The sequence below is a fragment of the Ambystoma mexicanum genome, chromosome 2p (assembly GCF_040938575.1).
Source record: "Ambystoma mexicanum isolate Mex_15411 chromosome 2p, UKY_AmexF1_1, whole genome shotgun sequence".
NCBI classification, from domain to species: Eukaryota; Metazoa; Chordata; class Amphibia; order Caudata; family Ambystomatidae; genus Ambystoma; species Ambystoma mexicanum.
In genome coordinates this window covers 300711956-300728867 of record NC_090923.1, presented here as the reverse complement: position 1 = coordinate 300728867, position 16912 = coordinate 300711956, and the positions used below count along the sequence as shown (strand labels likewise).

At 50.0% G+C, this 16912-nt stretch overlaps 1 protein-coding gene across 2 annotated transcripts in view; it reads left to right on the top strand.

Moving 5' to 3' along the window:
• Nucleotides 1–16912, top strand: part of FAM120A (family with sequence similarity 120 member A) — a 1536407-nt gene that overhangs the window by 876083 nt on the left and 643412 nt on the right. The window lies entirely within an intron of this gene.

Here is a 16912-nt window from a genome sequence, read left to right as displayed (position 1 = left end):
CCTTTTCCTGTTAGGCAGCGCGCCTCCAGTCGGGTGTGTTGGGCAGCTGGCACGGTCTCATTCGGTCAGCTGCTCCCTTCCCACCGGCTCCTACCGGGTTCTTTGTGGCGTCTCGGCATCTTGCTGCATTCAGTGGCTCCAGCTCCCTCCACTGGGGCCTCTTTGCTGGATTACTCAATTATGCACTGTTGATGGTTTGCAGACAATTCCACCGTCTATCCCGCAGGCCTAAGCACCATGCTTGGTGTGGCCTTATCTCTCCAGTCCACTCATCCCTGAAGGAGGGATTCTCCCATGTGGCTCCACGATCCTCTCTTCCCTGCCACCAATGCAGGTGGACTCTCCTTTCTCTAGACGGCAACGGGATGGGCCAATGCAAATGCTGCTCAAGCTGCAGCAGGTGTCTGTCTCTGCCCTCTCCAGCTCTGCATCAAACCAGCTTGTGTTCCATTTCCTCCTCCTCCTTTCATCCTTTTCTGGTTTTTTGACAGTATTGTTAACATAAGAGATAGTGTGACTAAGCAGTGTGGCTTTCACCTATTAGTGTGTGGGTGGTGAAAGATTGTTAGGCACACACAGAACACTATTAATAATTTGTATTCGACAGAATGTATAAACATACAGTGACATTTGTTAGGCTTTAAAATCTTTGCAATGTCAATCACGGGTAAGTAGAACTGCTAAACATACACCGTAAACATATGTATAAGAGGTGGGGTGTAACCTAACGTGTATGCGCAGTTCTCCAGTTAATGGTTATTGGTCATTTGCAGCAGTATCCGCATAAGGAGGTACCGCTAATCCTTCCACTTGTAAGGTTAAAGATAAATTGTATGCTGACAAACAGTGCTTTGACCATTGTTCCAGTAAATTAATCGGAGAATACTTTAAACCAGGGAGTCTGACACAAATACTAATGGATGAACACTCGACAATCGGTTTTATCAGGGAATCCAATTGATGAAACAAGTTGCCTTGAGGACGACCATAGGTCGAAACACGTGTTGGCTGTGCAAGATTTGACTATTAAAGAAAATTTTGAGTGCACACTTGGAAATTGTATGAAGTTGTATCATTTAGAGAAATTTCTCAAGTTTCTAACGCTCATGGTCAAAGTGCTGTTTGTCAGCATACAATTTATCTTTAACATAAACATATGTAGATCTTCCTCGGGGAGCTCTTGCTAAAGAGAACCAGCATTTTACTTTTTTGACCGGTATGATCAGATTCAAATAAGAATACTAGAAAACTGTACATGTAGTAAAGCAAGTGACGAAAACCAGATAGTTATAATCAAGTTAGAATCGGGTCAGTACTAAAGAACAGTAAAAAAAAAAAAGTTCACTGCCTTTATAAAAGTAAGGGACTATCACTTAAAAAGTCCTTCCCTGGTACTGATGGGGTCCAAGTCACATAAAAAGTCCTTTTTTTAGGGAGTTAGGGAAGGAGGAAGTGTGGGAAAGAAGGAAGTGTTCCTGGAAGTTAACAAAGCAAGCAAAATTATTTAGGGGTCCTCTCCCATTCACACCACCTATGGGTAATTTCCAGGGGGTAAGGCTGTGGTCCTTAGGCAGAAATAAACCGATATGTAAACTCACCCAGTTTTCTTCTGAGGCTTTGGAATAAACTACTTTGTGAATTGGTTGAGTTGGAGGGAGTCTAGGGGTTGTTGGTGCAGAGGTCACTTTCGGCATCCAGATTTGGTTCCGGCTATTTGGTGGTTCTGCACTCTGGCAAGACTGTTGCTGTGACTGGACAGCACGATGAGAAAAATCACTACCATGCTGACACCTCAATGGACCCCCATGCTGGAGTCGCGATTAACACTTGATCAGGTGGCGAAAGACAACCCTTGTTCAGAGATGAGCTGGTCTTTCAAGGAACCGCTTTATGCTGGAGAACTGGAACTGCAAGGGAAGGCATATTGTCTCAAGAAAAGGCTTTGGACAGCCCCAGGTCTGTACCCGCAATGGCGACTGATGGAGCGAGGTAGCCCAGGAGGGAGCTGATAAGGCCATAGGACAGTTCCAGGACACTTACAAAGTCTACCAAGAGCAGCACCCTTGAGCAAGGTTTCAGACTGGTTATTCCCACCGGTCTATGGGTTGAAGACCTTGAGAAATTCAAAGGAGCAGGGCTTTGCTGGGGCTTTGTTGAAGCCAATGCTGTTTGGTTGCAACTACGATCCACTTTCTTTAGTGGGATCCTTCCCTTCAGAGGGGACTTTGCTCCAACAGTAATCTGAAGAAGGGGCTGCAGGAGTCCTCTTGTCCAAATTTGAGGTGGAGTTTTCCCCAAACCCTCCCAAAACAAGGATCTGCACCATTCAAACTGGCAGGGTCTGTCCAATCATGGACAACCTCTGCCACCACGTCTGTCCAGCAATATAAACACTCTGACCAGGAAGTGGACTGGAACCAAATGGTCCCAGTCCCCACATCTGGTCCAAACACACATCACCACTTTGCCTGAGAAAGGGCTTCTCTCATATGGTATATCTGTTCTTGATGGGGCAGGAAGAAGACACAAAGACAAGATGGACAAAGGGCAAGGCTAAATCTCTAAGCAGAGCAGTTTTAGAGTACTGTGAAAGGTATTATGTGGTAAAAAGCAAAGTGTGCATGTGAACCGTTAGAAACAGTAAAAGAATATCTGCTGCCACCAAGCCCAATCTGGACACATCATGCAAGTAACAGAAATTAGACGGGAAACAAAAGAAAAGGGGATACAAAGTATCCCTGCCGCACCTCACTTTAATGTGAAGTGTGCAGATTAAAACAAGCAAGGAATGTTGTAATGAGGGACAGAGTCCCTCTGCATTGACTGCCATTGGGACGGGACAGTGCCCCCAAAATGATGAGCTAAGCAAGATGACTAAAGCAAAAGGCTTTCCTTACTTTCAAAAGGGAAACATTGTGAGATTCTATAGATGGCAATGGTAGGAAAGCAGCAAAAAAAATGATCCTAACAAACTACTAAAGCCATACACTCCTCAGAACTTTTCACAACTTGAATAAACACCACATACATGGATGTAAATATACTGTGATATAATGTATGACTAGGAAATCAAACTCCTAAACTAGGACATAAGAGTGGCCACCCTCTCCTTACTCTCACCAACACGCCACACATCAGCCCACAATACTTAAGCCAAGGAATTCAGGACATCAGGCTCGTTCGTGTATTCCTCCCTGTGCAAAACAGAACCAGAAAAGTTGAATTTTGTATCCTGGTGGACAACCGCTCAGTCAAATGACCATGTCAGTTCAAGAATAGACTGGATTTGAAAAGCTTCAGACTAGCATTGAAACAGCTAGGATGAGAGGCGCCTCTAACGCTGTTCCCTCCCCTCGCCTCCTCTTCTTAGTGATTAGCTTCTACATTTGTTACTTGTACAGTCAACCCTTGCACAGGACAGCAATCTGCCTACAAAATACGCCATTAGCATAGTAATGCTACTGTTCAAATCTCTAGTTCTTTCACCCTTCCACTTCTTTACCAGCACATCCATATGTCACCTCCAGAAACCACTTGGAATCATGCTAGCACACAGGATTTGGATACTTCTGAACGGTATGCACTGTGAGAAGCCAAAGGGTATCTCACTCGCTAGTCCTTGGGCACTTGTCATCCAGGTGACCAGGACACGGCCATCGCTTGTGGATCCAGTTCTTGGGGATGGGCCAGTGCGGGAGGATCCATGGGTGAGGGGTCTTCGGGGATTGAGGGTGAGATAGCCGATGGCGAGACGCGGTATTCACCTTTATTTTGTTTATCAAACACATCTTATGTTTCTCCAGCATGGGGTCTGGCATGGATTCACATGCTCATGAATATTCCACGTCGTCAGGCTGGGAATCCTCGGTAAAGAAAAAATCAGTATCAGTTTCGTTTCTGATCTGTCTTTCTTAGTAGTAACCAATAACTGATCTCTGGGTCATACTGCCCCAGCCAATGACTGCCCTCTCCCTAAGCCCCGCCTCTGGTAGCCATCCTCATATTTTTGCCGCACGTTAAAGTGTTGGGAGTCCTCGTGCTTTAGCTCTCGAGTTTTTGCTGCTTTTTCGCGCTTTTTCAGGAGATTTTCTCATTTTCGGTTTAATCGAGCCTCAAGCTCCACCGTCTCTACTTCCGATAACGGGGACCCGTTTCGGATTTCTTCTACGCTCCTCAAGAGTGAAGTTCTCGTCGAGTTTACGCTTCTTGGAGGATTCCAGAAGATCTGTGGCCTACCTCATCGGACATGGCCCAGGACAAGGGAAGCTCTACGCCCAGATCCAAGCTGTTCAGGTGCTGCCCTGGATGCGGATTACAAAATGTTTTCAAGGAGGACGAGCATTCGTGATGTCTCTACTTGCTTCATGAGGACAAGACGCACGTGGAGAAGGACTGTGCATTCTGCAAGAACCTTTTGGAACGGACCAAACCAGATCGTCGTTCCCGCCTCGCCGCCTAGCTGGAAAAGGGCACAGCAGGTGAGAAGGCAAAGAAAAAGTCTGAGCGGGCTTCTAAGTCCTGTGAGGGTGCCCCGGCGACGGGGGCCCAACAGAAGGCCAAGCACTGCGAGTCCGCGGGCACCGGGAGTGCCGAAAGGTCGGGCTCTTCGGCTGCCAGGCAGGGCGCGACTTCCCCGGCACGTTCAACCACGAGCCAGCGCTCTGGTTCGGGGAAGAGGAAGTCCGAGAACCCAGGTAAGCTGCTGGAGCGGCCCCGGTCGATCTCGAAGGGACCCGAAGGGGAGCGAGGCGCTGACCCTCCCCCCAAGGCAAAGGCCCAGGACGCACCTAAGGTGGTGAGGGCTTTGATCCAGCCGGCAAAGGCCTCTATCGAAGTGGTCGCTGCGACCCTGGCGAAGCCGGCTGAGACTACGCCAGTGGAAACGGCCTCTGGGCCCAGAGTATCCCTGCCACCGCGGAGGGAATCCTCTTTCCAGCCCATCGTTAAGACCCCCGTGAAATCCTCGGCGGGAAAAGAGGGGGGGGGCGGTGGCCTTACAGACTCGGAATCTGCCTCTGAGGAGGATCTGGTGGAAACCCGGAAGGGCCTCAACGAGAGGTTCATAGGCCTCAACAAGAAGTTTGAGAAGATTCGATCCCAGGGGACGGTTCACGCTGATGTGATCGAAGATGGCGACGAAGAGGGCCCAGTGGAGCGGCCATCCCGTCCGTCGCAGCCATTACCCGAGCCCCAGGATAGCTTGGCGGCCATTTTGTTGGCGATCCAATCCTTATATACTGAGATAAGGACGAGGTTACCACGGGCCCCGACGGAGGATCCAGAACCAGGCCCGTCGGGAAGCCCTCCGTACAAACGGAGGAGAGTCCACCCCACTCCTCCCTTCGTGCCCGTGAGGCCTGTGGGCCCCTGATCCCCCTCGCCGGACCCCAGAAAGGATACAGCGACGGGGACGGACGACGACGGCGGCGATGACACAACGGACATCCAGTCATCACCCCCCCTCCTTGGGCTTCTCCACCCGACGAAATTGGCTCCTTTCACGCCATGATAACCAGGGCATCCAAGCTCTTCCAGCTCTGCCCTGAAGAACAGAAAAAGGAAGGGTTTCTTTACCAACGACGAGAGGCCAAGAGGAAGATGGTCCTCGCGGTGCCGTTGCTTGACGACATCTGGGACGAGAGGCTGGCTATCCTCAAGAACCCTTCCACGACACCCGCCAAGCGGGACAGGTACGAGAAGAAGTACCGAGTCCCTGATACCGCCCCCTTGTGCCTCAGGGCCCAGCCCACGCCGGACTCTGTCATCTCGACAGCGGCCAAGAAGAAAGCAGCGGGTGCGGCGGCTTCAACATCCACTTCCCCGCCGGACAGCGAGGGCAAGAAGTTGGACTCCATGGGACGACGAGTCATCTCGTCGGCGGTGACGACGATTAAGGCGGCCAATGCCTTAGCGATCGTGGCCCGCTACGACCGGGAGCTTTGGTTCAAGATAGCTCCCCTGCTAGACTTCCTACCGGACGACAAGAGGGCGGAGGCCCTTAAAATTCTGCAGGAAGGAGAGGTGGCGTCGGATCACGCCATAACGGTGGCAACGAACATTGCCGATACCGGATTTCGCCAACTGGGCAACAGGGTTTGCCTCCGACGACGATGGCTCAAGGCGACAGACTTTCGCCAGGACGTCCAGACCAGAGTGTTGGATATGCCGTTCGATGGCAACAACCTTTTGGGAAGATAGAAGAGTCGCTCCAGGCCATCAAGACCGACTCAGAGACGGCCCGGGCTCTAGGCGTACTTCAACAACGACGGCCCTTTCGGAGCTCCGGAGGCAGACAGGGTGCCTCCAAGGGATCCAGCGGTGGCTATTCTACATACCGCCAGGCGGCCCGCTCCTCGTCCCGGGAGGCCTACAGAGGTTGCGGCAAGCAAGGGGGATCCCGCCGTCGTCGTCCAAGAGGCCAAGATGGCAAGGCCTCCTCCAAGCAAGACTGAACCGGCCGTGGCGTCGGGCCCCCACCAAAGCACCCCGGTCGGAGGCCGGCTGACGAAGTTCATCAGCGTGTGCAAGTCCATCTCCACCGACAGTTGGGTGCTGGACACCCTGGCCAACGGGCACTAGCTGGAATTCCAAAAGAAGTGTCCTCGCATTCCTCACGTGGCCAGGAAGGAGAATCACGTCCCTCAACTGCTGTTGGAGGTAAGGGCGATGCTCAAGAAAGGTGCCATCGAGCTCCTCCCCAGGAGGCTTCGGGGCTCAGGAGTGTACTCAAGGTACTTCCTCGTCAGAAAGAAGACAGGCGGTTGGCGCCCCATCCTGGACCTGCGTCGGTTAAACAAGTACATCAAGGCGCAGAAATTCAGGATGGTCACCCTCCAGCACGTGCTGGGACAGCTGGAGGAGGGCGACTTCCTATCGTCGTTGGACCTGGAGGATGCTTACTTCCACATCCCCATTCTAAAAGGACACAGAGTTTCTCAGGTTCGTGGTTCAGGGACGCCACTACCAATTCAGAGCCCTGCCGTTCGGATTAAAGTCAGCACCCAGGGTATTCACCAAGTGCCAGGCACCAGTGGCGGCGCGGCTGCACCTGCAGGGGATCCACGTCTACCCCTACCTGGACGACTGGCTATTCCGGGCAAGGACAAGAGAACTCACCGTCGAACACACAGCGAGGACCGTCCGGCTGCTCACGGAACTGGGATTCGCCATCAACTACCCCAAATCCCACCTGGTTCCGTCGCAAGTAGCACTGTTTCTGGGAGCGACGCTCGATACAGTGGGGCAATTGGCCTCCCTGTCGGAGGAGAGGACGAAGGCCATTCTGGGCAAGGTGCAGCGCCTGCTAGCCACGGACGTGGCCAGGGTGAGGTCCATCAAGTCCCTCCTCGGGAGAATGTCCTCATGCATCTATCTTGTACCCCTTTGCGTCCGCTACAGGAGTTCCTCGACGCCCGCTGGTTTCAGGCGACGGGCTGCTTCGAAGACAGGATCCCTCTGGACGAGGAGTTCCGTCGGGCGATCCTATGGTGGGCTACCCGTGCGCACCTCACTACAGGCACAGACTTTCAGACCCCGGCGTTTCAGGAGACAGTGACGACGGTCGGCTCTCTGGAGGGTTGGGGGGCCCACACCGGAGATCTCCACGCAAGAGGCCTTTGGCTCCCGGAGGAGAGATCTCTCCACATCAACATTCTAGAGCTCCGAGCAGTGTTCTGGGCGCTCAAGTCGTTCCTCATGTCCCTCAAGGACAAAGTGGTGAGGATCTTCACCGACAACACCACCATGATGTTCTACATACGGAAGCAGGGAGGCACCAGATCCCCAGCCCTATCCAAGGAGGCCCAGGATCTGTGGCCCTGGGCCGTCGCCCAGGGGATGTTTCTGGTTCCCTTCCACTTGGCAGGAATAAAAAACACCATTGCCGACTCACTCAGCAGGGAGCTGCGCTCGTGCCACGAGTGGGAACTACATCAGGACCAGGTGGATCGGCTCTTTCGACGATGGGGCAAACCCCGGATCGACCTTTTCGCGACGGCGACGAACTCCAAGTGCCAGAGGTTCGCCAGCAGGTTCCTGCAGCCGAGGAGCATGGGCGATGCTTTCTCGTTCCCTTGGGATGGCCTGTTTCTATACGCGCTCCCTCCGTTGCCGTTCCGCCTCATCAACCAGCTCAAGAAGTCCAGGTGCAGAATGATCCTCGTCGCACCGGCGTGGCTGAGGCAGATCTGGTTCCCGGACCTTCTGGATTTGTCAACGTCCCCACCAGTCAAGCTGCCGGCGGACGCGGATCTTCTCTCCAGAGAAGGAGGCGCCATTCTTCATCACGACCCGGAGTCGCTGAACTTGCAGGCCTGGCTCCTGCAGCACTAGAGTTTGGAGGGTACGATATCCCGGCTGATTGCAGAGAGGTTCTTGCAAAAGCCAGGGCGTCCTCAACTCTTAAGTGTTACGGTCATAAGTGGAAGAGGTTCTCTGTCTGGTGCCGTGCACAGAAGATTAACCCTCTGCGGATTACGGCCCCTCGAGTACTGCCGTACCTACTGTCGCTGGCCAAAGCTGGACTGGTTCACGCCTCCATCAAAATACATCTGGCTGCCATCTCCAGATATACCAGGACTACGGGACGGGCGTCCTTGTGGTCTCATCGCCTGGTGAAGGAATTTATGAAGGGACTATTCCGATCGTTACTGCCGGTGAAGGCTCCTGCCCCGGCGTGGGAGCTTAATGTGGTGCTGACCAGGCTCATGGGGGCCCCATTCGAGCCTATGAATTCGGCGCCTTTGAAGTTCTTGTCATGGAAGACAGCGTTCCTCATGGCCATCGCCTCCGCATGGTGAGTGGGAGAAATCCAGGCCCTATCTTGCAAGCCTCCATACTTGACTTTTCATGATACGAGGGTGGTGCTGAGGACGCACCCCTCCTTCATGCCCAAGGTGCCGTCGGACTTCCACCTCAACGAGCCCTTGGTGTTACCAGTTTTCGTCCTGTCGCCTTCGACGCCGGCCGAGAGGACTTTGCACTCGCTGGATGTAGCTAGAGCGCTGAAGTTCTACGTGGACCGCACAAAGAATTTTTGGAAGACGTCACAGCTGTTTGTGAACTTTGGGTCTGTGAATCAAGGGAAGGCGCTCTTGAAGACTTCCATTTCCAGATGGCTCTCTGGCTGCATCATGCACTGTCACCGGTTGGCAAACCGACCGCTGCCCGGCCGTCCGAGAGCCCATTCGACCAGAGCGATCGCTGCTACCACGGCGTTCCTGTCTGGTGTGCCCCTGCTGGACATCTGCAGGGCTGCTATGTGAAGGTCGACGCACACCTTCACAAGATTCTACTGCGTCGATCGGGACTCCAGGGAGGAGTCCAGGGTCGGCCAAGCAGTGCTGCGCAACCTGTTCGCCTAAGGTGAGCCTGGTGAGGAGGTAAGAATTGCTTAATGTTGAGTTTTGGATGTAATGCTAAATGTTGAGCCTTTGCCATCTCCCGTGGTTGTGCATGTGTGTACTGCTATGTATTCTTTTATTCATGAGCATGTGAATCCATGCCAGACCCCATGCTGGAGAAGGAACAAGTTACTTACCTGTAACTGTTCTCCAGCAAGGGTCTGGCATGGATTCACATGCAAACCCTCCCGCCTACCCCTCTTCAGCTCTTCACTTGGTCATACTGCCACTTTGCGTGCTACCAAATCTGAGGCTGGCTGCCAGAGGCGGGGCTTAGGGAGAGGGCAGTCATTGGCTGGGGGCAGTATGAGCCAGAGATCAGTGATTGGTTACTACTAAAAGACAGATCAGAAACAAAACTGATATAAATTTACAGAGGATTCCCAGCCTGACGACAGGGAATATTCATGAGCATGTGAACCTATGCCAGACCCATGCTGGAGAACAATTACAGGTAAGTAACTTGTTCCTTTGGGATCCTCCGAGATCCCAACTCCCCTCCAACCCCTTTTTACCCAAACACTGGGCTGAGAAAGATGTCTGAGAAAAACTACACTGACTTGCATACATCGTACTAGTCATGTCCCGCTAATCCGGTCAGGCAAAGTCAGCCACTTAATCCTAAGTGTATACACCTGATACTAATTAGCTCTACTCACACGAATAAAATGCACAAACCAAAGAGACACTCTGAGCAAGGCGGAGCACGAGAACGAGCAGAACTTCTGGGACAAAGGCACACCTACCGGAGCGAAGAAGCAGACCATGGGACGAGAGCAGTGGTCTGAAAACCCCAAGCCTTCCCTATTGGAAGTCATTGCCTCGGACACGCTGCGAAAGTCACGTAGAGAAGGCCAGATCCCACAAGTAAAGATTGCATTTTGTTTCAAGGACACCAGCGACCCTCCGGGGTAAACGGCAGAGTTGGGGAGGCGAAGTCAAGTCTGTGGTAGTACCATTGACTGAAAAAGCAGAAAACAAGAAAGAATCGCACACAGTCGGTGAGTTGGCAAGTGACTTGTGAGACCTGCGTGTGTTAAAGTGAATGTAGCAACATCATATCACAAGTGAACGCTGCACACGTGCAGATGAGATGCGAAGAAAGGCAGACCTGTGAATGAACTTTGATATAAAGAACAGCTGGGAAATCAGGGATACTAAGTAACCGAGTGGTCCGGTGAAAGGAAATAACCCACTCGAAGGGCTCTGTGAAAGGTACTTTGTTTAAAGTTAGAAAGCGAATGAACAGTAAAAGTAAAAGGAATAAGATTAATTCCTAGAGAAGTGAAGAGTGAAAGTAACACAGTGAACTTTGATTTGAAGTGGTCCTGCAGTGGTCTGATAAATAATCCACACACATTCGAAAGTCTTCGACATTCAAAAGGGGTCAGAGTTTGACATAGCGAGTCCCAAAGTTTGTGATTGAAGTTATTGTTAATAGTCCGTGGCCCCACAGAAGGGAGACGCGAAGTGAAATAAACTTGGGGAAGGGGAGCCCTCTTAAAACTTGTGTTGAATTTTATCGTAGGAGAGCTGACCCCAGCAGAGGGGGATCTTTTGGTAACGTTTTGAATAAGACATTATTTTGAAAGATAGGGAGAGTCTTCAGCATTGAAGGCCAGGCGCGCCTCGATTCACAGCTTTTTGAACTGTGTATATTGTGTTGAAAGCCAAGCCAGAGTGTCATCCTGCCTACAAGGATTGCCTTACCCGTGAGGCCACCTGGGGAGGAGAGCTGTTTCAACCACATTATCCCTTTTGTAGACATTTTGCCTTTTCACCCTTTTTGTACAAGAGATGGGACAGGCATTAGAATTAGGTTTTTTTTTAGCATAGGCCATTTTGATTTGATGGACTCCACTAGGACTGCATTTATTATTTAATGGCCGAGACTACTCCCATCTTTGTTATAGGACAGAATAGGAGTTTTTCCAATCCCAACCATTAAATAAAGGTTTTAAAAATTGTACCCATTGTGTCAGTCTCTGCTTGTGATACCATGCCTCCCCTACAGCACCTACATTTCAGGATTCATATCTGCCTACCTCTCTATCCCACTGACAACTAGCCCCCTGCCCCAACCTTCTCTTGTAGGGCTACACATAACAAGGCCACCAAAATAAAAAGGTGTGGAATAGGAGACCACTTTACATTACATGCTTTTCTCCACCCATCCCCCATTTTTCACCTTTCATATTTGAAGATTTTGCTTTGTAGAATGCTCCAGTCCAATCGCCTTTGGGAATTAAATCCCAAACATTTTAGAGTAAAGGGAACCATACGTTACAAGTCCAAATGGGACGAAGGCTACATAAGCCATTATAGTAGGTAACTTTCAGAATTTCACTAGAAATCACTTGACATTGAACTTGCCTCCTTATGTTGTGCATATGCTTTGGGTTATGCTACCTTGCCCTGTCACAATTATAATATCTTAGTAGGTCCATTATATTGGACTAGACCAATATAAATAAATAAGGTAAAAATCTAGTTATACGCCGAACAATTCTTTGTCTGCATAATGGTAATAATTAAGGCAAGAAGCCTTTTAAAGGGATTGTTTGTTTTTGCGCTTCTCCAGCATGGGGTCTGTCATGGATTCACATGCTCATGAATATTCAGTCAGCCTGGGAATCCTCTGTAAAAGAAAAAAGTTTCACTTTAAAACTGCATTTTCTTCTCTAAACCAATCACTGTTCTTTGTGTCATAGTGCCCCCATCCAATGACAGTCATCTCCCTAAGCTGCTATTCTGATTTTTACTGCATACTTCAGTGTTGGGATGACTCAGAGCTATCTTTGCTTTTTATGCAAATCTTTTCCCCAAATAGTTTAAAGTTTGATCGATATTTTTTTTATTATTATTTTTTTTATTTTATTTTTTTAAATGTAATTTACATTTTTTTAAATGATTTTTAAAAAAAGAATGTATGCTTATCGTCTTTGACGAAGGACAGAGATCAGTAGCGGGGCTCCGCTACTGGTGAAGATCGTCATCCACTGTGTGATCATCGAACTTTCGAGATGGCCCGGCCTTGGGCCATCTTCACGACTTTATGCATGGCTGAAGAGAAGGCAGACCAAAGCCTCATCAAACTCTGCACAAGGTATGGTTTAAGAAACATCTTTGTGGAGGATTGGCACCATAAATGCTTATACTGCCTGCACCCGGACCACGATGAGGAGAGATGCGAGGTGTGCTGTGGTTTCTCGAAGAAAACCAAAAAAGACCGATACAGCAGACTATCGGCATGGCTCAAGTCAAGCAAGGCCTCTGAAGCAGCCGAGGGTTAAGGCCAAGCCTTTTCCAGGTGTTAGGCACAATCCTGTGCAGTGCCCTTAGGGACCACTACACACAATTAAGACTACAGGTGGCAATACAAGTTTTACCTTTGGTACAAGCCTGTACTACTATGTCAGAGTGGTAGCAATGGCGGAGCAGCCAGGCTTATCAAGAGTATATGAGCAGTAGCAGAGATTACACAAAGGGACCAAAATTACTGTGACTCAAGCAAACACTGACTCAAGGTTTCAGGTAAAAAATATAAGTACATTTATTTTTAAACCATTCATTATAAACACAACACTTCTAAAATATACTACAACTAACCAATTCACTTTGTACAGTAAGTCTCAAGGTAAGTACCCTGTGTTTGAATGAACCGGTATTACGAACAAAACACGTTACCGCGAATACGATTGCGATCACTTTTTGACAGTTCGGTCTACTAGATAAACGCGTATCCGTGACATGAAATGCTACCGGGGCAAAAACACACTTAGCACCTGAGATACCCAGAGGGAGTGGGAGGCAAAAATCACAGGCAATATTTTGGTTAGGCAGGCAGACTCAAGAAACACTCAGAGACAGGAGTTCAAAAGTCAAGGGCCGGAGCCAGGGTCGAAAGACACCGGGGCCTGTTGCCAAAGATCACACGGTCTAACAGTTCACGATTCAACAGAGCCAAAAGTACTTCGATATTGTCAATGTTCGGAAGCAAAAGTTATAAGGAGGAGGGAAGACGAGGGCAAGCCTTGGAAATAAAGAAAAGGGTTTCACCCAGTTTCCTCAAGTAGAACACAGTACATTGTTCCAATGGTGCAGCTCGTGCCCTGGCAGTTGTTCCTGTTGGTTTCCGCAGACCCGCGATTTTTGGAGCTTTGTTGTGAAGGCGGACGTCTGAAGGGGGTCTGCACCACTCGCGGATGAAGCCGGCAGCAGCGACGAGGAATAAAAGGTGCGCTCCTTAAAAACAGGAGACGCTCTTCAGGTGGCTATCCGGACCACTACAGCAGCGTGCAGCGATTTCGACCAAGGAAGAGGATCCTCTGGCTGTGAAAGATGAGCTGGTTATCCCCACCAAGCTTAAGGGAAGAAGACTCTGGACTGGATCTTCTCTGAGTCGTTGAAGGGAAGATAGCTCAGGACTGCAGCAGGGCTGCACCGGGACGGGGTAGTTGCAGCAGCCGTCGTTCTCTCTACTTCTCTTCGGTTCCTTGTAGTTCCAGTGGCGACTCTGACTTCTAGCTGAAGATATCAGGACTGGCAATATTGGCTACGGGTTTTGCTAGGTGATCAGCTATATCTTCGTCTTCACTCGATTTATAACCCTCCCCAGTCTCTTCCTCCTCACCTGAATAGTCCAGTTTCTTCCGACGGGTAAGTCCTGTGTACGGCTTCTTCTTTTTTAGAAGATATGGTCTACCTCGGAAAGAAGCCACCGTGACTCTCAGACAAAGAAACCCCACGGTGACTCCCCTCCGCGACAGCCAGAGGGGAAAAAGCCACTGGAACGGCAAAAAACCCCTGGATCCAATACAGACGTGAAGATTGTGGGAGTCGTCAGCACAGTCGTAGGTTGAATGATCCTTCACCGAAAAACCCAGACAATAGGTAAGGTCGGCGATTCCGCTAATCGAGGGAATAGGAGATGGCAGTTTACAGGTAGGTACCCCTCGGGGTGGAGGACAAGAGTGAACGGAGAAATCTGAGAGCAGTATCTCTTAGAGCGAAGAAAATCTCAGCAGAGATTCAAACATGGGAACAGAAACACAGGAGAAGGCAAACAGGATACAGAGAAAAGGGGGGGGCCCGTAGGGAACGGGAGGTGATGAAATAACAGGAAGATAGCAAGTAGACTATCCGAAGGGAAAACTAGCGCAAGCAACAGGGCGTGGAAATAAACACAGTTGCAACGCGCCGAACCGCCGGCAGCCGAGTGATATATATACAAACGGCGGCGGCCATCTTGAAAACAACTAGACCGAGTCTGATAGACGAGGAGGAACGTAATGGAACATTTTAATGGCGTCCTCGCGTCCACCTTCGCCACAAACGCCAGTCGCTGGCGGCCGTGACAGTATGCCCCCTCCGAAGGCTTCTCCCACCCGGCCTTTCTGGATGTAGTCGGTGGAACTTGTGTAACAGTTGAGGAGAGTGAATATGGAACTGTGGTTCCCAGGTGTCTTCTGAGGAAGGATATCCTTTCCAATGAACGAGATACTCAAGACGTCCCCGATGATAACGGGAGTCCCGTATCCGAGAAACTTCATATTCCTCGGAAGCTGGAACTGGCAAAGTACACAGCTTGGGGGATGCTTGTTTCCGGGTATCTGGCACAAAGGGGCGTAAGAGAGATGAGTGAAACACGGGATGAATCCGCCTGAGTCCCTTTGGCAACTTGAGGCGGAAGGCCACAGGATTAACCTTTGAAGTTATCTCAAAGGGTCCGATGTAGCGGGGTGACAGCTTAGAAGGCCGAACCCATCGAGGAAGGAACTTGGTGGACAGCATGACCTTGGAACCTTTGTCCCAGGCAGGAACTTGACTTCGGTGTTTGTCCGTTTGCTCTTTGTAATGACTGCTAGCCTTAGAGAGGCTCTGACTGGCTGTGTTATGGGCCTCCTTGATCTGCGCAAGGGTGTTCTCCAAAGTAGGAACGTTAGTTTCCTCCCAGAAACACGGAACTATGGACTGCGGGTTGTATCCGTAGGTACAAAAGAATGGGCTAGTTCCTGTAGCCGTGTGGACAGCGTTATTGTATGCAAACTCTGCTGTGGGAAGCAGGTCCACCCAGTTGTCTTGCTGTTTATTTATGAAACACCTTAAGTATTGCTCTAAGGTACCGTTTAACCTCTCGGTTTGTCCATTTGTCTGGGGATGAAACCCCGACGAAAGAGCTCTCTCCACGCCCAAGGAATTGCACAATGCTGCCCAGAATCTGGAGGTATACTGGCTGCCCCTGTCTGATACTATCTTTTGAGGAAGCCCATGTAACCTAAAAATGTCCTTTAGGAATACGTCAGCCATGACCGAGGCGGATGGGATCTTAGTCAATGGAGAAAAATGTGCAAGTTTCGAGAAAGCGTCTACGGTTACCATAATGCAGGTACAGCCTCGGGATACCGGCAACTCCACAATAAAATCCGTAGAAATGCATTTCCAGGGGCCAAGCGGAACCGGCTCCTGTTGTAACAGCCCCATAGGTTTCGAGGTGGAATATTTGCTTTGTAAGCATACCATACAGGATTTAACATAGACTTGCGTGTCAGCCTTCATGTTCGGCCAGATGAAAACCCTTTGGAGAAGTTCCAGAGTACCTCGTACTCCTCGGTGACCAGCAGTCTTGGAATCGTGGCACCACTGAGTGACTCGTCTTCTGAGACTACTGGAAGGAATAAACAGTCTTCCGTGGATAAAGTGCAACCCGTCCTTAGTGGTGACCGGTTGATTTCCCATAGTGAGAGCAGGTTCTTGGAGGCAGGCTCCTCGTACTTCATCCAAGAAGTTAGACACTGTAGATATGATCCGGGTATGAGGAAACATAAGCTCCTTTCTGTAAGGGAAGATAACATCGTCTCTGCGGGAGAGAGCATCGGCAACTAGATTTTGAGAGCCAGGGATGAATGTGATGACAAAATCAAACTGGGCGAAAAAATGAGCCCATCTGGCCTGGCGGGTGTTATAACACTCTTGCTGCTTGAGTATTTGCAGATTTTTATGGTCTGTTCGTATCTGGAACGGGTGTAGGCTCCCTTGGAGCAAATGCCTCCATTCCACACAAGCCAATTTCATAGCAAGTAATTCCTTCTCTATGACTGAGTAGTTTCGTTGGCTAGGATTTAGAGTTTTTGAGTAATATGCCACCGGATGCTCTAGGTCCTCGACTCTCTGAAGAAGAACAGCACCTACGGCTGCTGCAGAAGCGTCAGTTTCCAGGATAAAGGGTAGTAGCTGATCTGGTTGTTTCAAGATAGGAGCTGCACAGAACTTGTGCTTTAAGCTGAGGAAGCTTTCTTCAGCCTCACTAGACCAGATGAAGGGGCCTGTGGATTTCTTGAGAAGGGATGTAATAGGAAGAGTGAGTAAGGAAAAACTTGGAATGAACTTCCTATAGAAATTTGCCAGCCCTAGGAAACGTTGAATGTCCTTAACCGAAGAAGGCGATGGCCATGACAAGATGGCATCCACCTTCCTTGGGTCCATAGTAACCCCCTTGTCGGATAGGATAA